At 44.0% G+C, this 25,121-nt stretch overlaps 1 protein-coding gene across 13 annotated transcripts in view; it reads right to left on the bottom strand.

Moving 5' to 3' along the window:
* pcbp3 (poly(rC) binding protein 3) overlaps positions 1-22,840 on the bottom strand; it is an 82,271-nt gene extending 59,431 nt beyond the window's left edge. For 4 of the 13 annotated variants that reach the window (XM_064310762.1, XM_064310760.1, XM_064310757.1 and 1 more), the window contains exon 1: positions 22,571-22,831. The gene's annotated coding sequence lies outside the window, so the exon portion shown is untranslated. Of the gene's footprint in view, positions 1-22,570 lie in introns of all 13 variants that reach the window. The other 9 variants (XM_064310759.1, XM_064310758.1, XM_064310755.1 and 6 more) reach the window with 7 other exon arrangements.
* Positions 22,841-25,121: the final 2,281 nt, after the last annotated feature.

The following is a 25,121-nucleotide window of genomic DNA, read 5'->3' on the forward strand; positions in this document are numbered from 1 at the left end:
TAACTGCTTTAGAATGCTGGATTTTGTAGCGCATTGATATCATTGGAGTTGAAAGAATTTAGACCCTTTTTAAGCTCAATGGTTAAGCACTTTGAACATGACCGACAGCATAGTAGGAGTAGGCTACTGTGATTGGTTTTTCTCCTGTGAGGAACACAACGTGTGGCCAATCGCATTTTAGAAAATAAAAAAATATTCAACTGCTGACTTCAAAGCTATGCTTCAAAGTAACGAGTAACGACAACCTTCATAGAAATGTAGTGGAGTCAAAAGTACAATATTTATCTTTCAAATGTAGTGGAGTAAAAGACATACGTTTCCAAAAAAATAAATACTCAAGTAAAGTACAGATACTCGAAAAATGCACTTAAGTTTTACTGTCTACCCCTGGTATTTAACTACATTTTCTAATACAAATACAAATACGTATTTGTATTTGACCCAGGTCTGCTATTACTGTACCCCAGCGACTGGAAGGGCATTCCACTGAGTTTATTAAGTTTATTAATTTACTCATTTAGTTTTTTAACTAAACTTTAAAAAAATTTTGAAAAATAAATTCAGTGACACACACAGACCATTATACTGTTCAGGCATCTGTTGATGAAGGGACTGTTTGCACAGGTCTGTGAAGTTAATCACACGCATTGTCGTTCTTTTCTAAAGGAGGCCATGGCCGGATGTCTTATTCTACAGAACCGCATTCTGAGGCCTCCCAGAGGTCAGCATTCAATTCTGTAAAAACTGGAGAGATGAATCAGACTGTATTAATGTTTAATGATTTAGAAAAGCTAATATGCTCCTCTCTCTGTCTCCCTCCCTCTCTCTCTCTCTCTCTCTCTCTCTCTCTCATCCGTTTCCTGACTATCCCCAGCTCTGCAGATTGCTGTCCGACCCCTGCACAAGGACTAACCTACAGTAAAAAAGGAAATACATCACAGATCGCACATCGTCAGATTTAGTGGAGATACTGGGGCTGAGGAGGGCGGGTGGAGGCATTTTAAAGGACTGGGAAAGATGTGCTGTACAGAGCACTTTCCTCCCACAAGAACGGGGAAGTGAGGAGCCCTTCTCCACATCCTGATTCAGGAGTTCCCCTGAAATTAAGTCAAGCTGCACATTAGCCCAGTCTGTAGGAGTACACCCTAACGGCGTGAGAAGGTGAGTCAGTGATGGGCATAGTTCAGACTGAGCACGTGCAAGACTTTTGCAAAGTAGCTATTGTGTATTTACACTGGAACAGTCCCCTCCAAGGGTTAATCAAGGTATATTCATTTAGTAGTATATTGCAAAGTTAAATACAGAAAACCACAAATGAAGTTCACAAATGAAACAGGAATCACAGTAAAAAAAAAAAGACACCAAACTAACACTAATATGTTTTTCCATCAACAGAACGCGGGCAATCCTTGTTTCAGGAATCTTCTGTCACCATGCGGTTTGGCACACCACTGTTAGCGTTTTCGCAAATTGCTGTCACTCAAATTGTCCGCCATACGTTTCATGAAATATTTATCGGACCGGCTCTATTTATATTGTGAGTATCAATAATGGATTGCGGGCCTTTTAACCGCTCTCTTCAAAACAGGAGCCTCAGCTGAGGAAGAAAGCAGACATTTCCATTTCACCAAAGGGTATAAACGAAGAGGCTTCATGTATCACCAACACAACAGTTTATTCATCAAGCAACAATTTATGGGATGTATGGGAACAAGAAGAGAGAGAAAAATAGTTTTTTTTATGGAAATGCCCCTAAGTAAATTGCTATTGCCGCTTTGAAATGAAACAATTTAGGGCCATTTTACATGGTTGAAATGTTTAGTACTTACACACTGTTCCTTATTATTTTACTTAAATGGTTGCACTGTAACTCAAAAGATTTCATTAAAATATTACAAATACAAAATGCTCCATCGAAGCTACGCTCAATATTATCTGTCCAGTGAATATTATATAAAAATACAGCAATCAACAACCAAGAGAGCACATTTAAAAAATACTTTCCATTAGGGAGCGTTCATCTGTGAAAAGGAGCTTGAGTCAAGGCAGAAATCAGGATGAAAATAGCCTTGCATTGAGAAAAAGGAGGGAAACATTTAAGGCGTAATTCCCTGGTTTTTCTGCACCACTGAAAACCAGTGCTGGGGAACTATACCATCACATTTCCATTAGCATGTATCAGCAACACGATCTCTTCAGTTAAGGGCAGAACCGTACGCTCACGGGCCCTGAAATAGATAACTTCTCGCACTGAAATTAATCCTCGTGCCAAAAATAGTGACTAATTCTTTATGATTTTAGTTTTTGCTGTTGGACAAGACGAAGATGTTTTCATCCATCTGCTTTGCTGAGCGATAATGTTCACACCGGCCCTAGGATAATAGAAAGCAGCTTTTTTCCCCTTGCATGAGAGAGCAGGAACCTTGGAGAATTGCTGAGAAACAGACTTTTCACACAGGCTGGGAATGAGCTAAATGACACTTTAAATTGCAATTATGTTCAAAGTGATTAATAATAATTTAAAAAAGAATCATGTATTGAATGTATCGAAAGTATGTTCTAAATGCCAGGAGACAATGGATAGAGTGGACAGTCATGGAGTTCACCGATGAAGGACATCGGACTGCTTTCCACAGACCACATTAAAATGGGGCGGAGCGGGAGTTTTGATTCCTTTGAGGAGGTGATGGAGTGCATTGAAATGTAAAAAGTTCAAAAGTTTTCAAGACACATCTTGGCTCTAGCAGCCAAGCAAGAAATGTTTACTGGAAAGAGGGAAAAAAGAAAGAAAATAAGGGTTTTGTAAGCAATATTGTAAGTCCTACAGGACAGCAGTGAGTTTATTCATTAATGCAAATGATTAATTCATGTATTGATTATCTTGTTGGCTGACTTATTTATCTGTAGTAGCAAAGCACTTGCCATTTAACGGCAGCAACAATCAAAGGCAATGTCTTTCTGTCACAAAGAATAGCACAATTATCAATATAATTTTTTTTATGAATGGCTGACTCCATTTAAGTTAAAGTTAAACAGTTGCCTAATTTAACGTATATAGGATTTTTACAGTTTTTATATTTTCTTGTCTCTAGCTTCAAACCATCACACTTGAATAAAAAATTCAACACAGTTTAAATTTAAAAGTGTATAGGTAAGACATTTAGTGGCAGACCTAAATCTGAAGGGACTCAGAAGAAGGCAGTGAAATCAGACAGCTACACCATGCAGCAAAACTTCAGCTGCGCCACAGAAAGAGTGTTTCAGGGGCATCATAATCAGCAATGAAACATCAGACACATCAAATAAGCACAAACTCCTGTATGATATTAAAAACCCACTTAAAACCTTACATTAATCTTACATAAAATAAACACCACAGAAAATGCTATAGGATCTTGCAACAGTATTTTAAAGCACATGACTCGATACTGACTCAACAGCATTTTAAAGCACATGACTCGATTCTATGTGCCTGCTCGACTACTCCGCTCTGCGGCAGCAGGGCGACTTGTAACCCCTCCCACCCGCCCAAAGGGATCACAGAGCTTCTCCACCCTAGCTCCCCAGTGGTGGAACGAACTCCCTGTCCCTCTCCGAACCTCCCCCTCACTACCCAAATTCCGCCGTGGCCTGAAGACTCATATCTTCAGATATACCTAGACTAACCACCACCACGCTGTATATTTCACTCTAAATCTCCCCCCCCCCTTTTTTCATGACACTTGTTACACGTTGCCCCATCCCAGCACTTTTTTGGTAATTTGTATTTGTCCTAATACTGTAGCTTATTCTTCTGCCTAGTTGGCTTTGCAGAGGTTAGGTCTGAATACGGTTCACTGTGTGAATTAAACTGTGTTATTGGCTAGAAATAGCTGTACAAAATAAGTATTGTACCTTACTGAACCTGTGTTTAGCAGTTGTCTATGACCATGAAATGCACTTTTTGTACGTCTCTTTGGATAAAAGCGTCTGCCAAATAAATGTAATGTAAATGTAATGCACATCTGCAAATTTTTATTTTTGTGTCTGTTCAGCCAAGGCCAGAACAGGAATGATGCACTCAGGTGCACAGCACAGGTGTACAGTACAGGTGCACAGGTGTACAGCACAGGTGTACAGTACAGGTGCACAGCACAGGTGTACAGTAAATGTACACAGCACAGGTACACAGTACAGGTGCACAGCACAGATGTACAGGACAGGTGCACAGCACAGGTATAAAGTACAGGTGTGCAGCACAGGTGTACAGTATAGGTGCACAGCACAGGTATAAAGTACAGGTGTACAGCACAGGTATACAGTATGGGTGCACAGCACTGGTGCAGAGTACAGGCTCACAGTACAGGTGCACAGCACAGACAAGACATTTTAAAAACTTCTAAATAAACTTGAAACCAAAAACCTTCACACACGCACACACTCACGCACACGAACGCATGCATGCACGCACACACACATACGCACACACACACACACACAGCGTCGTACTATCCCAGCACTGTGGCGTGCAGATGACCTGGCTGACAGGTAAAAGTGGGATGGAATCCGGTAAGTACTGGAATGACAAATGACGCAGTGGCAGGAAAGTATGCAGCTGATGGAGTGGGTTTAGGATCCACCTGGCACGTATCCAGTCCAGCACTTCTGGGATGCTGTGAACTAGAGTCCACACAGACAGACAGCACTCACATGCATCCGCTGTGTCAACATCATTTTGAGGAATACCATTTCACACAGAGACACACACATCGTAGTGAATGCCAGGTCAGTTGCACTAATGGCAGCAACCGGAGGGCCTGTAACTGTGAAGCCCCTCTTTATATAATGTCCTTGGAGTGTATAGTCGATTTGTGTATTAACTGCATGAGTTCAGTTTTTTTAGCCTAACACCAGTTTCACCAGTAGTTGAAATAAAATTAGTTGGTTGCATTATCAGTGTCCTTATTTTATACATACATAAACTGTACATGTTTCAATTGGAACAGTGACTAAAGTGACATTTGAATTTAGATCTATGGATCTATGGGAAAGACATCAGCAAATATGGTTGAAAATTGTGGTCGAAAGCGTACATTTGATGACCAGATGAGCAGCTCTTCCTCACATGACTGAGAATGTCAATTCAGGACATGATCAGACTGTGTCAGCAAGAACAGTCTGTCAACAACTACCTAGAAAGGGATATTATAGTAGGGTTGCAGTGCATAAGCCCTTTATTACAAAGATGGATGCACATTTGAGAGTTCAGTGGTGTAAAATCCATAGGCACTGGTCTACTACAGAGATGTGGAAAAAAGTTATATGGTCGGATGAGTCATCCTTCACCATATTCTCAATGGCTCTGTTATGCTGTGGGGGGGGCATTTTCCTGGCATGGCTTGGATCCACTTTCCCCTTAGAGGAAATGATCACTGCAAATCAATGCGAAGTTATTTTGAGGGATCACCTTCATCCTATCAGGAAACATTTCTATCCTGAAGGAAATGCTCTCTTCTAGCATGATAATGCCCCTATCCACAGGGCACAAGGGGTCCCTGAATGGTTTGATGAGTATGAAAATCATGTGAATCACATTATGTTATGATCTTTGCAATCACCAGATCTTAACTAAATTGAACACCTATGGGAGATTTTGGACCGACGTGTTAGACAGCGCTCTCCACCATCATCAAAACACCATATGAGGGAATATCTTTTGGAAGAATGATGTTCCATACCTCCACTCACCTGGGAAGGCTTTGTACTAGATGTTGGAACATTGCTGCAGGGATTTGCTTCCATTCAGCCAGAGCAGCATTAATGAGGTCGGGCACTGATTGGGCGATTAGCCCTGGCTCACAGTTGGCTTTCCAATTCATCCCAAAGGTGTTGGATGGGGTTGAGGTCAGGGATCTGTGCAGGCCAGTCAAGTTGCTCCACACCGTCTGTGACAACACCATTTCTATATGGACCTCACTGTGTGCCCAGGGGCATTGTCATGCTGAAACTGTTGGGGAGGCACAGAATGATAAAATGTGTTTGTATCCTGTAGCATTAAGGTTTGCCTTCACTGGAACTAAGGGGCCTAGCCCAAACCACGAACTAAACTCCTTGATAGGGGGTAGTCTCTCTCCTATTCAGGAGTTGTCCAGGGTGAGAGGCACTATGTGAGAATGGGGATATTCACAAGTCCCTGGCTGGTCGCCGTTCAGTTGGAATTTACTGTGGTGGACAAGAGGGTTGCCTCAACCTGACTACGAGTGGTGGAGCGGCAAACTCTTCTGCGCTAACAGCAATTCGGGGTATTCAGCCTTCTTGGAGAAGGTGGGAGGGGTGCTGGAAAAGGCCCACCTATGGACTCCATAGTCCCACTGGGAGATTTCAATTGGCAATGACTGTAAAACCTGAAGGAGCTGTCTGGGAGGAATGGTCTCTCTGATCTGAACCCGAGCGGTGTTAGGTTACTAGACTTCTGTGCTGGACATAGCTTGTCCATAACAAACACCTTGTTCAAATACAAGGATGTTCATAAGTGTACATGGTACCAGAAGGCCATGGGTCAGGCTGATCACCATCTGGTGGTGAGTTGAATCAGATGGTGGGGGAAGCTGCCATACAGACCAGGTAGGCCCAAATGTGTAGTGAGGGTTTACTGGGAATGCCTGGCAGGGTACTCTGAGTTGAGGCGAAAGTTGGAAGACCTAGGACCTAGATCTAGGACATGCTGGAGGGAGCATATCTCCCAGTTTGCCTGTGATCACCTTGGGATCCCCCAGTATGAGTAGGAGGAAGTCACTGGGGAGAGGGACATCAGGGCTGCCCTGTTGCCACTGTGACCCCTGAATTAATGGTTATAAAATGGGAGGGTGGATGGATGGATGGATGAATGGATAGTTGGATACGACCTGAAACCTCTGAGACAATTTAACATTACGTCAGATTTAAATACAGTTTCAATTATAAATACTGTTATCATTTTATTGAAAATACTGGTAATGCTAGATGGCTGTGGTTTGCACTTTTGCAGTTATTCTGTTGACCATCTGGTAAAGAATACTGTAGCTTAAAGTAATAATCTCGAAGATTTTCATTAAAATAAATTTCTGTTAAGTCACTATCTATCGCCGAATTACGTAACACAATGGTGAATGAGTCTATTATTATATTAATTTATATTATTATTATTATTAAAGAACTGGGTGTCTGTGGCAACATTCCCGGAAAAAAATCACAAGTGGTGCATAGTTAGTGACGCGTTTTCCATCACCCATCAGTGGTTGGTCCGCCAGAGAGGGTAGGCGGAGCTAACGCAACAGGCTTGCTCTTCAACTCACTTGTGTGTGAGCAGCGTACTGTTTTTTCCGGTGTCTGCTAGCGTTAAGGGTGGGGGGGGTTATGGAACCCTAAAAAGTTTTTGTGTAACATGAGAGGTCATATTATTTGTTGACGTAGATTTTGTATTACATTTGATGACAATGTAACGTTACTAAATTACATAGCTATTTCCACAGCTAACACTAGCTACCAGACCATGTCAAGAAAGGCAACATTAGTTTAGACAACGTTGCGCACAGTATCCATCGCTCATATCAGGTAACGTTGCGTTAGCTAGCTAATGTAATTAACACAATCTCATGTCAGCTAACAATTAGAAAAAACGCTAGCTAACGCTACCGACTGGTACCGACCTCGCAAACCATCTCTCGAATACAATGCTACCTTGTTGCAACGTTGCAATGTAGCTAACTGAAGGCCAGTTCAGATCAATGATTCGCAACGAGACTGGATGCAACTTGCAAAATTCCAAGACGTCTGATTGTAAACGTTCTAAATCTGCACTTGGCGATTTGACAAAGTGGGTCTTTTGAGACCCCAGGCAACGGCTTCAGATGCTCTGCTACTAACCAGTTCACACCGCTGCAATTTTCTCTGCAACATTCTAAAACCGTTTCGTCTCGTTGCTAATCATTGATATGAACTGGCCTTAACGTTACTGTTATTTACATTGCCATCAAGTTCATCAATATATTGATTGGAATAAAGCTGGGTATAGGTGGAGCAGAGCCGGGTCTGATTTCAGTATAAAGATGTCAGAGAAAACTAAATAAAAGAATACGGCAGTATGGATTAATTAGCGTTGTTGTTATTTTATCACGCTTCCTCATATGTTCCTTCAGCCTTGATGCCCTTTTTTGATGAAATCTCCTTTGTTTTTGTTTTATTCTTCTTGTTCTGATTGCTAATTTAACACCCAGCTCAGCTTTATTCTCGAACAGTTTAGCTAGCAAAACCAGAAACACCAGGGGTAACATTTTGCAAGGCAGTAGTTTCAAAAATATCACACAACAATCATTCACGACTGTTTATTGTGCATGAGATACATAATTGCACGAGCCACAGCGAATCCCGCGAATTCTTCTCTGCAGTGTAAAGATGTTCATACCGGGCAAATGGTGGATAAAGAACGTTTGTGGAAATTGATCATCACTAATTCTACCCCAGGTCTGCTACAGCATTTTAACCCGGCTCGGCAGTGTAAAGACAGCTTAAGTTAGCCTAATGTTAGACAATGAATGAGTATGTACATAACGTTACTTTTATAACAACCATGTTTTATTCAGTAAATAGTATGTGTTATAGTTGGCGTGGCCCAGGTGCCAACTGACTGACGTCACACAGGCGACACTGGTTGGACCCGGTTGGATCTATGGGATGTGAGGTCCAAAAACACACCTGCAATTACCACTGCTCGCCATAGGTACCGCCAAAGAGAACGAAACGGAAATCTTCGAGATTGTAACTTTCAGGATAGGATAGGATTGTTCCTCTTACAGTTTGCACCACCAAGGGGCTACTCATTTTCCTGTACACATTAATGTCTGCCCTTCCACACAGAGGGAATAGACATCTCTATCTCTCCACAGACTGAAGCTCTTGTTTGTTATGCTACAGGGACATTAAATTCCCCCTCCAGGGCCTTCAATATGGCGTCATAGGTCTCCTCACTCATTGGGTGATGTCCACCATCCATATACACGACCCACAAGTTTTTTTTAAAACTGGACAACATACACGGTCAGGTGCTTAATTGGGAAGGTGGACAATCGAAACTGCGGATCACATTGATGATTTCATTAAATTACAAAGTACAAATAATTTGAAAGACATTACAATGGAAAACTGGTCATCAGGCAAGCTTATCTGGTCCTCAGATACACTACTCAAAAGTAGTGTCAGCTATGTTACTGAATTTTAAAATTCAGTTTGACTTTAGGTCAAAATAGTCAGATTGTTTGCTAGCTACGTATTCCATTAATGCCGTAGTAATGCAAAGTTATTTTTTCTCAGTTACTTTAAAGCATTTTCAGAGCTGCAGTGAGAGCTGCATGAGCAACACATAGTTTTGTTTATTGTGCTTCTTGTATTAAAATAATGGCAATGGCAATTCAACACTGTATTCTTGTGTACTCAATGCATATCAGTAGACCCACAGGCGATGTGTAGAATCTGCGTTGAAGTGAACACATCATATCATATCCTGTATCCTACATATCATTTCATATCATACATGTCGTACTGTGTACATACAGTACTTGTGAATTATACTGTTGTATGAACTGTAGAAATTGTTAGAAATGGTATAGGAATTATTCTGTTGTAGGAAATTACAACGCTATGATCTGAGCTACGTATATCAAAACATATTTGAATACAAAAACAGCATAACACATATTGTAATAATTGTCATGCAAAACACTATCAGTTTATTATAATAGTGTTTTGGCAATGGCATACATCCTCATACCAATATTGTGCGTATGTCTGTGTGCATGCGTATGATTTTGAGGGTGTGACTGTGAGTGTGTGTATTTGGGGGGGAGGGGGGTAAGAGTGAGAGTGGGGCAGAAAAGATGGGGGTGGGATGTGTCAAAGGGCAGTAGACCAGATTCAAACCTTCGGAGGCGATGCCCTTAACCCCGCTTGGCCACCACAGGCACAATACTTGGTGTTAATTAGATATGAAATCGAACATATCGACAGTAATTTGCCTTGTTAATGGTTGAAGTATTACATTATTCATCAAAAAATTTTATAAACCCACTGTGAATCTAATAACCACTGGTTAATGTAATTTATCACATTAACTGGCAATAGTCATTGTGTTAACGCTCAAGATTTTTATTACATTAACTGGAAGTTATGTTATTAAAGAAGACAAAGTTATTAGATTAGAGGCGTGTGTGTGTGTGTGTCACAAAGGCAACCGCAGCCTACACTGGGTGTGGTAGCAGAGCTGACCAATAAACCTGGCCGTAGAACAGACTTCCTGTTCACACTGAGCCAATCAGCACTGAGTAATCAGCTGAATGCAGGACCCCAGCACACACGGATCTGGGGGGTGCTGGTCGGCTGTGTTGCATGCATTAGCTCCGAACTCTGCTACCTTGCCTCAGAGAAGACCAGGCCCTCGACCCATCTGAGAAACCAGGCATCACCAGGAGGCACACCAGTTTGTCTAGGTCACGTGACCCAAAATGATTACCATCCGGTTCCCCCTGTTACGCTGCAGCCTTTGGGTTGCTGCGATCATCTGGATGTGTATACCATTGGTGACCAACTGCCATCCTCATAAAAGCATTTGATTTACAAACGGACAAAATGTCAAACACAAAAATACCTTTGAGTGACAGTGTGCAATAGCACCCTCCTGATGCACTACTGTGTACCAATGGAGCCAATTTATTTAGAACAGTTTGTAATTAATCCATATAAGCACAAAAAACAATAGACCAGCATTTACAGACAAAAAACATCAATTATGGTCTGAAATGACGAGGAGCATCCTTTGTTTGCGGGAAAAAACTGAACTGAACAAAGAAAAGGTGCCATTTGTGTTTTGCATTTTTGAATGTAAACATTCCACTTGAAAACGTGGGAAAAAACCCATGCATTTTATAACATGCACAAAATGATGAAGCTGGTCAAGTAGGCTAACAGCTTGTCTGTAGTTACAGTCAATGCAACTGATTGTACAAAAAAATGATTTTTTGTACATTTTATTTCCTCTGCAAGGAAAACCAGTTGCATCTAATTTAAAAGTTATCCCAGTCCACACTGGACCGTGATGCCATAAATTACATCTGATAGCATCAAACAAAGTCAATTGAGCATTAAGGTTGATTTATTTAAGGTTAATTTCATCATTGTAACTGCATTTGACTTGGATAAGGTAAGGGGTAAATGCTGAAAGTAGTCAAAGGCTTGATGCCAAATGCAGTGCATTGCAATTCCCCTGTTTGGTGCTGACAAAAACTTCCCAAAAATTCACATTTTTCAAAACAGGTTTTCGGTCACTCCCAAGCAGAAAGTTGCATGACACGTCAAAGGAGTTTGGTAGACCAGAATTTACCATAAAACCATTTCAAACTAAGGTGGATAGTTGGTATTCTTTCTTTCTTCTTACTGCTAATCTCACCTACAGTGGTCCTGTTCTCATAATTCAGTATTCATTTTGGGCACTTTGATGTGTTTCCAAATGTTGTAAACAGTGTTTGGTAACTTTTTACTGCATACATTAGTATCGATGTGTCTGGTGGACTTATATGCAGAAATATTTGAAAAATGAGGTAATTTTGACCATGAAACAGGAAGAGAAGGGCGTACAGCTGAAGTGCTGGTGCAACACTTGGACTTCCCCAGATGTGCGGGGAGTCAGTGGCATAGGGCCTGAGATTCGGCTGACCTACAGACTCTGCCACAGGCCTCGCCCCTCAGGAGCTCCGCCCATTACAGCACCTGACTAAATGTGCTCCGCCTCCATCTGACGCAGGAAGTTACGGGCACAAATTACACTGTCCTCAGATAGGAAAAAAATAACTGTTTCCTTTCAAATCTTTGAAAACTTATAGTGTGTGTGTGTGTGTGTGTGTGTGTGTGTGAGAGAGAGAGAGAGAGAGACGGATCAGTCACACTTTGTAGAATTAAAAGGTTCCTCAAAGAATTATTATAACTACTTATTATCTTAGCATGTTAAGGAACTTCAAAGAAATGATGGATATTTAACAAGCCCTCAATACACCTTTAGAATGTAAGAAGAGCCCCTAGTGAACCTTTATATCTGACAGTATGCAGGTTATAGATATGTAACCAACACACATTTTTCTTTTTTCTGCAAGGAGAGTTAAATCTGTTTGACTGGGTGAAAAAAAATCTGTGTTCAATCTGGTTTTGACTAACATTTTCCTTATTAATGTATTTCCTTCCATATTTAAATTTGGTTAAATTTCAAAACTTATCCATTAGACTTTCATAGGTTAACCATTTTAAACATTCTCCAAAATGCAATATATAAGTACTGTATGACTACTCTGCCAGATATGCAAAATCACGAAAGTAACCGTGAAAAATATGCATGCATTTGTATTCATCCATGCACACACGCACACACACACACTCGCGCGCATGCCGGCACACACCACACACTCACTATTTTCATTCTGTTGTTATTTAGTTGGGATCTACACGGAGTCAGTTCAGTCATTTTCATGTCACATGATCGCAAAGAAGTATTATAATTTAAACCAGAACACCCATTGAGCCTAATGACCTTACCATGAAACATCTGATCTCTCTTAATAAAAGAGAAGAGATCAAAACACAACTATTTTTGTGTGTCATGGCTGTTTGTTTTTCCCTATAGGCAGTATCTACAGAGCAATTCTTCTTTCTAATGTGTCGGTTAATAGCGAAAAATATTCTTCAGATTTGCCTTTTGAATGCATGTGGAATGAGATATGCCTTCTCCCTTCAGCTCCACACTAGACGCCCCAGTAACTTGGGAGAGCAGCCTCTCTCCGCAAAGCGAGGGTATTAAGACACTTTGAAGATTTGAAGTCCTTAAAGTCTTAATGTGGGATTAGGGCTTTTGGAATCTGAACACTACCCCCCATTCCTGCTGAGGAAGAACAGACAGCACCTCTTTGGCTTTACCTCTCTGCTCAATGTGTGTGTGTGGGGGGTGTCAACATTTCATTGCCACCGCTTCTCACTCAGAAAAACCATAAAACGGAATTAGTCAAGCAAACTCGGAAACGCGCGGGGAAATCTATCCGGGTAAATAACCTGAACCTTTCCAAGATTTTCTCTGAGGGGTTGGGGGGGGGCAGATTGCGTCTAAGACTGTGACGTGCCGTTCAAATGTCGAAGTTACACATCGCGGGGAAAGATGAAAGCGCCGTCAGCCGAACGATCGAATGCGCTTTGTTGCTCAAACGCCTGGCCTCTGCATTGAGCCCCTGTGCCTTTAGACCCCTGACATGGGAGCGAAACCCCCCCCCCGCCCCCCTGCCCCCCCCCCACATTACAGCGTTCAGAGCGCTCTCAGCGTCGGCCTTCCCCCCACACCTGCTTACGAGAGCCGCGCTTCCCGCTGACTGGGCTCCGCGGGCGCTTCGGAAGGCAGAACGCAGACGGCGGCGGAAAGCGTGCCGGGCCAGCACATTTGTCAGAGAAAGGGCGCGTCCCCGAGCCTTTCAGAGCGGAGGGGAGGCAGCTGAAGGCTGAGCCCTCGCAGACGCCTGAAAAGAAAGTGCAGAGTCCGAACTGCAGCTCGCTGGAACACGCTGCGCACAAAAACTGCCTTCTGAGCGGTCGTTTCAGCAGAAGAGCACTTTCCTCTTTAACCCTTTGTGGCGCAAGATCACAAACACGCAACTGGGATGTTCTTAATTAAACATTCCAATGCCGATGTAACGATCGCTACTGTTAATTGAAAGCAATGGAGTTCCAGAACACTGACTTAGAATTTTGAATGAAAAAAAAAATGTACTCTTCAAAGAGTGAAGATATTTCAGAAAAGTCAATCTGACAGACAACAAGGCACAAAACATCACTGTTTTCCATTCTAGCTTATGAAGAGGTAGCCTAACCCAGATCAGGAGCTGAATCAGAAGGTAAAATACAGCCTGTCAAATCCATACTAGCAGGGAACGGACAGAAACAAACACTGAGCTGTCACAGCCATGGTGTGCTCTGGCTGTGCGCTCTGATTGGAGCAGAGCCTTGAGATGACACAAAGGAGACACACTGCATCCCAGACTCCCCTGAGGATCCTGGCCCGCGACGGGTTGAGACATGTGACTCGGCAGTCCATGTGACCTGGAGAGAGATCACTGAAGATGGAGGGTAGCAGCTGGCCCAATGGGATGTTCTTACCGGGGCCAGCTCTGACACAAGCCCAACGGGACGTCCTGACCAGAACGTGGCTAGATTATATCTAAATAAAGCCTCTACACTGTGTGAATCATCCTCACGCTGATCTGTGAACCAGGGATCCAACAGGGTTCCATATCACGTCTCTACTACCTTATCCTCTTTGTGTTGTTTCTTACTGAATGGAGAGACAGAGAGAGCGAGAGAGAGAGAGAGAGAGCAGAGAGCGAGAGAGAGAGAGAGAGAGAGAGAGATTGTATTCATCACTCAAATGATTCAGCTTACTGTAAGAGGCTTGAATAATCAGTGGTTAAGCTGTCAGGCCTGCTCCAGCAGCGACAGTGTGAAACAAACCCTTTACGCTTTTAATCAACTAAAAGCAGTGCGAACCAGAGAGTGCCAAGTGCTGGGGGGAGGGGTTTAAGAACTCACGGTGACAGCCCATCACACACATGCACACACAACACACACACAACACACACACATACACATGCACACACGCACACACACACACGCACACACATACACATGCACACATACATACACACACATACACATGCACACACATGCACACACACACAAACACACATGCACACACACACACACACACACACACTTACACACAGACACACAGACACGCACACACACAACACACACACACACACACATGCACACACGCACACACATGCACACACACACACATGCACACACATACACATGCACACATGCACACACATACGCACATACTTACACACAGACACACACACAGACACGCACACACACACGCGCGCACACAACATACACACACACACATGCACGCACAGGCACACACACGCACATCTGAGGACCACCACAGTGTCTTCACTGTGGGATGTGAAACAAACACACAGGCTGATTGGATGGGATCTTCAGCAGCATTAACACCTTGGTAAATCTTCTAAGAAACAAATTCTGTTACAGTTTTTTTCTATTGCTAAGATACATTTTATGAAACAATTCCCCCTTTTCTCAAAACTATTAACACAATCCCAAAACTACACATCAATCAGTACAAACCTCAAACATCCATGCCAAACATCAATTAAACTTTGACTTCATATGGCACACTTAAGTCATCAAAATCACAGACAATGTAGATTACCCGTAACACACCAGTGAGTTAAATTCAAAGCACTACTGCAAAAACCTTTTATAGCAGTGAGTCTGGAGTTGCAACTTTCCAAATATTTTATTTGCAATACTGAAAAGTGAAATACTGTACAGTATACAGTACACATCACAGTGGAAGGAACAAAAAAAAGTAGTAATTTCAAGAGAGTAGTATTCAAAAAAGGAACTCAAAAGTATGTGCAGCACAAAAAACAAAAAAAAACAGCAATTTAGAGAAGTTTACAAACTACTTAGCATTGTCAGCTTGATCGCCGTCTCGTCTGTGGGCTGGGTCAGGCCACAAAATTTCATCCACATCACACATGATGTTAGCTTGTGCAAGGCAGCGTGGGAAATATGCCCTGGTATGCCTAATCCACCCTTGGATGGATTCAAGTGCAATATCTCCACAGGCCTCCTCCATGGCCTGCAGGAGATTTTCCCGCACGCAAGGGTTGCGATCGTACACCCTCCACCGCCATGCAGAGAAAACTTCCTCAATAAGGTTGAGGAATGGCGAATATGCAGGCAGAAATAAAACAGAAAATCTAGGATGGTCAGTGAACCAGGCACGAACCAGAGCAGCACGATGGAAACTGACGTTGTCCCATATGACAACATAGTGGGACTGCTCTGGCCGCCCTGGCTCCCCTTCCTGTTGATATATGTTGTTTTCCATGTTATTTAGGAATGCAGGGAGGTGTGCCGTGTTGTAAGGCCCCAGGGTAGCATGGTGGTGGAGGACGCCTGGCTGATGGCGGCACATAGGGTCATGTTGCCTCCTCACTGTCCTGGCACCTCAACAATGGCGCGCTGACCAATGATATTTCTTCCTCTTCTCTGCCTTTTCGTCAGGTTAAACCCCGCCTCATCAACAAAGATGTATTTGTGGGGTTCAGCCAGAGCATCAAGCTCAAAAATTCTCTACAAAAAAAACATTGTATATATATTCTAAATACAGTAAGGTATGTACTAGAGTATGCAGTGTACACACACTTTGCCACAATGAAAAACATGCCTTGCATACAGTAATTTACAGCAGGGCACTACAGTACACACATTACATTACCATACAGTACTGTTGTACTGGAGAGGTAGACCATCATAGTATACTCTACAAATATAGTACTGTACCTAAAAATAGTGTACCATATTGGACCTGCACATATTGAAACCGTTGGTTCTTCACCCTGATTGCATTTCTTTCACAAGGTACTCTGTAAACTTGTTTCATCCTCAGCCTATTGCGGTGAAGTATGCGCTGTATGGTTGATATGGCATTACGGTCAATCCCTCCAAAAACGCCTTGATCTTGAATGATCTTTGTCTGAATTTCACGCAGGCGAATGGTATTGTTTGCAATGACCATGTTCATAGTCGTTGCCTGCCTCCAGCCGGTGGCCACCTCTCAGTTCTGCAAAAACACAATGTAAGCAAACAATTACTGATGATTACAGAGTCATCCATTTGTACAATAAAATCTAAAGAACATATAGTCTGTAAATACACTTCAACATTACATAAACAGTATATCCTCTCACAGTAGTACAGCAGATACAATATGTAACAGTACAGTAAATTACAGTACCTGTTTTCTTGTCTGAAAGTACGAACAATGGATGCCACCATGAAATGGCTCAAGTTCGGCTGAACTCTCTGTCCAGCTTTCCTCATTGTCATACTATGCACCAGCACATGGTCAATCAAGGTGGCACGTATTTCATCTGGGACAAATTGTCTCCTGGCACTTCCTCTTCATCTTCGTTTTTGTCTTCCTGCCGTCCTTTGTCGTCCATGTTGAGGATCCATTGTTCATAAGCACACAGATGCAAACTGTGGCCCTATTTATTGGTCCTGAGATTGGTGACTGGTGATTGGTGATTGGTGACTGATGTGTTAACAACTTTTCTGCCAAGTGTTTGCACCTTGAGAAAGGTGTGCTACCTGAGTTTAGGTTGTGATGACTTGAGTTAAATGTTTTGACTGCTAGTGTTTGTTGCATGAGCACAGTGTGTAACATGAGGGCATTTGTTTGTAGAGATTTGCAGAAAAAGTTTGACAATTTGCAGCATGTGTTAAAACAAGTGAAAACTGTTTTTAGTTTTGAGAGCTGTGTTGGTCCTCTATGAGCTGAAGTAATCATTCGGGAGTTTTTGCTAAAAGAACCAGTTTTAGTGTGTTAGCAATCGAGAAAAACTGTAATTAAGCATTCTTGTGCCAGAGTAATCATGGAAAACATAGAAAACCGTCCTGCATCCTGCGATGATCTCACTGCTTAAGTTTACTGCCAGTGTTATATAAACTATACTGAACTTAAGGCATGCTAAAGTCCACTATTTTACACATGGAAGCATCCAGACAGGAACACAAAAGCACATTGATATTCAAGTTTAAGAACAGGTCATTCGGTGCATGTAGATCATTCACTGCAGCCTACAGCAGACCTTCCCCAGGTTCTGCATTTAGGGGGCTGATCCGTAACCTAAGCAATGGGTCAAGGGTCAAAATACTAACCTGCCCACTCCAGAGTTTAATTATCCCCACCCCTAGTCTAGGGCCTCTGCTGGTCTAGAGAGCATCCAGCACTGCATCAAGCCTGGAGTCGAACCCTGACAACCCCAGCCCACAACACCACCAGGCCGGATCACATTACATTACAGGCAGATGCTCTTATCCAGGGCGACTTACATTGTATCCAGTTATACAGCTGGATATATACTGGAGCAATGCAGGTTAAGTACCTTGCTCAAGGGTACAACGGCAGAGTCCTACCGGGGAATCAAACCAGCAACCTTTAGGTTACAAGACCAACTCCTTAGCCATTATACTGCACTGCCGCCCAGATGCTCCACACTTTGACAACAAGAATGTCCAGCCATCTGTCCGCGAGCTAAAGCTGAGGAGTGATTGCGTCATGCAGCAAGGCAGTGATCCAAAACAAAAAAGCCAGTCCACATTTGAATGGTTGAAAAGTAGCTAAATTAAAGTTTTGGAGTGGCCTAGTCAAAGTCCAGACTTGAACCCAATAGAGATACTGTAGCAGGACCTGAAACAAGCAGTCCATTCTCAAAAACCTAACAATCTGTCTGAATTAAAGCAGTTTTGCAAGGAAGAGTGGGCTAAAATTCCTCTACAGTGATGTGAAAGACTGAAATCAAATTATAGGAAGCGTTTGGTCGCAGTTATTACTGCTAATGGTGGTGCAACTACAACCAGCTATTGAGTTTAAGGCGGAAATTACTTTTTCGTGATATGGTTGTTTGATAACCTTTTTCATTAAATAAGTAAAATCATAATTAAAAAAATGTGTTTCGTGTTTACTGCGGTTCCCTTTGTCTAATATTACATTTTTTCAAAAGATCTGAACTATTCAGTGTGACAAATATGCAGTAATAGAGATAATCAGAAATACAAATACTTTTTAATGGCTTTGTAGATAAGAAACAGTTCCCAACCCTATACAGGGTAGTCCAAAATTCACTAGCTAGGTCAGTCACAAGAGAGCTGCACATTATTTGTAACATTTTCACAGCATTTGAAAAGATTATGAGCACCAACACGGTGTTGCTGGAAATTCCTCAGGGTAACATCTTTAACACATGAAAAAAATTAACATCAAATGGGTGAGATATATCTGGCTATATCTGGCTATATCTGTCTGAATCAAAGACAGTGACAAAAACTCCTCACAAAGTGGAGAAGACAGCAGCTCTGTCCTGCCCTGTAAAGTGATCCTTGACCCCCCCACAGCAGATCTGTCCTGTCCTGTACAGCGATCCCTGCCCCCCCCCCCCCCACAGCAGATCTGTCCCGTCCTGTACAGTGATCCTTGACCCCCCCACAGCAGCTCTGTCCTGCCCTGTACAGTAATCCTTGACTCCCCCACAGCAGCTCTGTCCTGCCCTGTATAGTGATCCTTGACCCCCCCACAGCAGATCTGTCCTACCCTGTACAGTGATCCCTGCCCCCCACCCCCGCCCCCGCCCTATAGCAGATCTGTCCTGCCCTGATCCCTGACCCCCCTGGACGAGAGGATCAGCAGTAAGGCGGAACTCCCCAGAATTCACTGCTCATACATCTCTGCAGGCTCACGTTCAGTTTTAGCCTCTTAGGATTTCTTTGCACTCTCATATGAATTACGACACCGTGGGGGGGGGGGGCGGGGGGACTGAAGGGGATGTGCTTTCCAATCAGGCCAGGGAGGAGAATCAATAGCCACTGCTACAGTGTATCAGATAAAAAGAGAGACAGCGACAGAAAGAAAGCATTCTCAGATGGGGTGGAGAAGCCCCCCCCCCCGGCACCCCTCGCTCTCAGAGCGTCCCGAGCGCCCTTTCACGCCCAAACAAAACGGAGCAGGAAATTGGGGAGGCGGGCCAGTGGGAGATCCGGGAAAGGCAGCACGCCGAGGCGCGGAAGAGCAGCTGCGTGGAGAGCGAGCTCGTCAGCAGAACCGCTCATACCCCACACATCGACGGCTTCTTACCGCTCATACCCCACACATCGACGGCTTCTTACCACTCATACCCCACACATCGACGGCTTTTTACCGCTCATACCCCACACATCGACGGCTTCTTACCGCTCATACCCCACACATCGACGGCTTCTTACCGCTCATACCCCACACATCAATGGCTTCTTACCGCTCATACCCCACACATCAGCAGCTTCTTACCGCTCATACCCCACACATCAGCAGCTTCTTACCGCTCATACCCCACACACCAACGGCTTCTTACCGCTCATACCCCACACATCAACAGCTTCTTACCGCTCATACACCACACATCAGCAGCTTCAAACCGCTCATACCCCACACATCAACGGCTTCTTACCGCTCATACCCCACACATCAACGGCTTCTTACCGCTCATACCCCACACATCAACGGCTTCTTACCGCTCATACCCCACACATCAACGGCTTCTTACCGCTCATACCCCACACATCAACGGCTTCTTACCGCTCATACCCCACACATCGATGGCTTCTTACCGCTCATACCCCACACATCGACGGCTTCTTACCGCTCATACCCCACACATCAACAGCTTCTTACCGCTCATACTCCACACATCAACAGCTTCTTACCGCTCATACCCCACACATCAACAGCTTCTTACCGCTCATACCCCACTCGTCTGACGCTAATGGCTGCCCCTCAGCACTCTACACAGCCATTTGGGTCGGATGAATACTGAACAGTGTTCAGTATTCTCTGCACATTTAGACCCCTCTTGCAGACATTTGTAATTTAGCAACTTCATTTCCGCGCGGGCAAACTTATCCATAATTTCAAACGCGCCCAATTACTGTGGTAATCCACATAGCATTGCTATTGAATGCAGTGATGTTAACTTGAATATCTTACATTGATACTATATATATGTGTGTGTGTGTGTGTGTGTGTGTGTGTGCGCGCGTGCATGTACACATAGTTTCCTATCATAGCCTTTTATATAAAACACTATGTACATTGGAAGCTAATCCTTTTTTATGCTTAAAACAACTCCCCACTAAGCATGTGGATGTCTGATTTAATCAACTTCAAGTCCATAGATGGCTTCCATTATTAAATACATTATCACACGTTATGCAGAGTCCTTTAGATGCCCATAAATTACGAATATAGTTAAAGGGAGAGGGACGTGTAGCAGTCGCGTCTGTGATGTAGGATTTCAGTGTAATCCTCGCGGGTATGAGATTATTATGTTAAATATATCCACACGTCCACATGGCACGGTAATGACCGGATCCGGGCGACTCCAGACAGCAGCTGCAAGATCGTACACAGCACCAATTAACACCCTCCGGGGGGGGGGAACGCACAGCCCGAGCGCTTTACCTGCCGGAGAGGGACTGGGCTCGGTCCCCACGCTCCAAACTCGGATATGATTCACTGAAAACCTGCTTTTGACCGAACCCCTCCCCACGCGCTTCGAACAGAAGCACACAGATGCAAAGCAAGAAGAGCTGAATCAGGCAGTTCCCGCACACCTGAATTCAAAGTCAAATAAAATCAAGAAAGCATCTTTCCGTCTTCAGATCTAGAATTTCCCGTCAGCGCGTATGACATCAGCGCACGCCCACGTGCTTTAAAAACATCCGCTGAGCTGTGACCTGCTCCAGCGACAATAACAGAAGCGCACTGCTCGCCAAGCCGGCTCTCCATAGTGGACAAGCGGCTCCTCGGTCAGCACACAGATTCTGATCAAGACTGAAAAAATAATAAAAAGATTACCCTGATATCACAGGCCAGAATTACACAGGCCTCTGCTTTTCGGCCACGCCACACACAGACATTATCAATCAAATTCCTTTCTACAGCAACCCAGAAGATGATGTTAGAAACGTCGTCAGAAAAAAGATAAAGTTTCTGAATGTAATTGTTTGAAACCGTTGCTGGCTAAGTGAACTGCCGGACGTCCGGATTGTGAGATAAGCAGTTTTTTTTCCTTCTTCCTGCAGCCCATAATACTTTATGGGCCACTGTAATGTTTGAGTTACGCAGCACAAGCCTCACTGGATTCTGTCAGGCCAATAGTTACGATGCAAAGCAATTACCTCTCTGTGCACGTCAGGCTGTTTGCTTTTTTCCCTCTTCTGCAAACTCAACATTTGGAACCAGTACATGCTGACCATAACATATCTATAAATAATTTTGCAACAACAGAAAGAGGTAATCAATCACAAAAGCAAACATGGCCCAAAAATTGCTTGCAGATTTTTTTAAAAAACAGACAAGTCATCAAGACAATTTGTAATCTCATAGCCATTTCTTTCTATCACTCTCCATTTCCAACTCCATCCATCTCTCCATTTTCATTGAACTTTTCTGTGAAACGCAGAGACCGAACAAGCGCAGGCACGCAGGTGACATTTGAACGGGGCAGAAGTGCACAGAGCAAGAGTGGGAGCTCTGCGAATTAAAAACATGACCCCCCCATGCCCCCCCCCCCTCCATTATAATGCCTCTCTTCCCCAACACCCCCTGAGAGAAAAACTACTAAAAGGAACACTTCAAAGAAAGGAATCCCAGCATTTTCACACAGGAAAGAGAAAAGAGACGAGGATAGAGAGAGATAAGGGGGGAGGGATAGAGGGAGGGAGGGAGGGAGGGAGAGAGAGAGAAAGAGAGAGAGAGAGTGAGAGAAACAGAGAGACAGAGAGCTTGCACTTTGCTTTCTAACAGTAATGCAGTCGTGCTGCTTTTTTCAGGAGGTCTTACCTGCTCCAGAGGGCCAGGTGGGATGGAGAAGTGAGGATAGTCAAAAGGGCGGAAGGTGGAGGGTCCGGGACGGGTCCGTCTGGAGGCGGGGGGTGGACGGGGAGGGAAAAAAGGAAGGAGCAGCAAGGAGCAGGGAGAAAGGGAAGCCAGAGGGGGGGAGAAGAGACACCACGCGCCTCTCTCTTTTCTCTCTCTCCCTTTCTCTCTCTCTCTCTCTCTCTCACACACACTCACATGCAGACGCCGACACCTGCATTCACTCCAATAACAGGCAGAGGAAAAGGCATTCACATCCACGCACGCTCCAATACAGGGAGGAAAGCCAGGAGTCCCCGCCCACTCCCTCCCGGGAGCCAATCAGCCGCCACCAAACCGTATCACCGGCAGCAAATCAGAGGCTAGGCAGCCGGTGCCATGCCTCAGCCAATAAGGGCAATTGCTCATATCCAATCGGAATAATTACCCAGGGATCAGCATGGAGCTTCCTTCTGAAGGACAGACACACCGGTGCACTTAGCCAATAAATGTGATTTAAGACCGCAACAGACATTAGAGTAATTAGATTTCAAAGCACTTAACCCAGCAAAATAACACAACACGCCTTGCTGCAGAACAGGCAGTGCCTAGCTGCAAAGAGAAAGAATTCACTGAGCAGTCACTACCACATCACAAAATGCAATATGCTTATATAAATGTGTGCGTGTGTGTGTGTGTGTGTGTGTAAATATGTATCAGTAGGTTTTTGAGAATGTTGTACCATGCACAGTTGTGTTGTCAGTGACGGGAGAGTGATGCATTTGCGTTACGGAATGGCCTGTGGACTGCGTGACGTCTCCCAGCTTGACAACTCCGCAGACGTCTCAGTTTGACGAACGATCGATAGAAGCTGTCAAACTGAGAAATGAGAGGCTCGTCGCGCAGCCTTCTCTTCCTCTGCGTGAACAAAAGATCAGCAGCTGAAAGGGTAAACGCATTAAGGCTGCGTACGAACGGCTAATTGCAGCATGTTATTGACTGATGTGACTGATACATGTTTAAAAAGTTACATTTCTCTCAGACGCTCCCAGGGGACTTCAGCTGATTGTGCCTCAAAGAAAGTGGGAAACTACAGAATTCCTTACTCCCCAAAAGAGGAAAAATCTCCAGCTATTTGCTCAGTAATCCTGTTCCACTAAATGCTGTTAGCTCATTTTAAACAATAGCCCAAATGCATCCAGGAGTTAATTACTGAAAGGTGTATACTGTCCAACACGACAAGGAACTAAACCAGAGCCCCATCTCCTGTCCGATTTGACATCCTTCAAAAAGATATGTCAGCACGAGCTGTGTTGAGCTGTGACAAGCATCCCAAGACATAAGCTCTTGCTGTTTAAAATACATAGAGCATCACAGGTCTGTGCAATGAACAGTGCCGGTTTATAAAATACCTCCACCATGCTGGGGATGTTTTTTTTTTTCATTTTCTTGTGACCTGGATGAGAAAAGTATATTAAAATTTTAAAGGACATGGGAAGATATGTCAGATTGCATATAGACTATAGTCTGAGGACAGTCAAAGTGCAGTTATGATTCTGCAAGGAACCAGAAATTTGAAAGGAACCAAGGACAGCCCCAGAACCCCACTCACCCCTCAGAACCCCACCCACCCCTCAGAACCCTGCCCACCCCTCAGAACCCTGCCCAACTCTCAGAACCTCACTCACCTTTCAGAACCCCACCCACCCCTCAGAACCTCACCCACCCCTCAGAACCTCACCCACCTCTCAGAACCCTGCCCAACTCTCAGAACCCCACCCACCCCTCAGAACCCTGCCCACCCTTTAGAACCTCACCCACCCCTCAGAACCCTGCCCAACTCTCAGAACCCCACCCACCCCTCAGAACCCTGCCCACCCCTCAGAACCCCACCCACCTTTCAGAACCCCGCCCACCTTTCAGAACCCCATCCACCCCTCAGAACCTCACCCACCCTCAGAACCCCACCCACCCTCAGAACCTCACCCACCCCTCAGAACCCCACCCACCTTTCAGAACCCCGCCCACCCCTCAGAACCCCACCCACCCCTCATTTGCACCTGTAGGGGCATGCAGCTACTGTACTGAGGAGCGTTGTTCTCTTTCGTTTGCAGTGTGCAGTTTTGTGTGGGTATTTTGTGGCAGGTTCCATGTGTTTGTGGTTATATCGTATATTATGAGTATTATGTACATTATGCATTAGGTATTGAGTATTTTATGTATTTGTACATTATCCACTTTCAGTCTTATGTATATATAGCATTGTATATACTTATGATTTACTAAAATGCTAAACCAACAAAAAAAGTACTGTCAGATCTAGGCAAAGTAATCGATAGCAAAGGATGAGGCCATCACTGAATACGCCATGATAGAAATGGCCCAGACCATTCAGACCCAGACAGGAAGTTGAGGAACAGACATGCACTTCAGACCAGCTTCATGCTAATGACACTGTGCAGCTACTGGCCAGCCAGTCTGTGTGTGATATGTACAAGTCATCATAGAGCGTGGCATAACTCGCAGACAAGTACTG

Source organism: Anguilla rostrata, chromosome 15 (genome assembly GCF_018555375.3).
Source record: "Anguilla rostrata isolate EN2019 chromosome 15, ASM1855537v3, whole genome shotgun sequence".
NCBI lineage: Eukaryota > Metazoa > Chordata > Actinopteri > Anguilliformes > Anguillidae > Anguilla > Anguilla rostrata.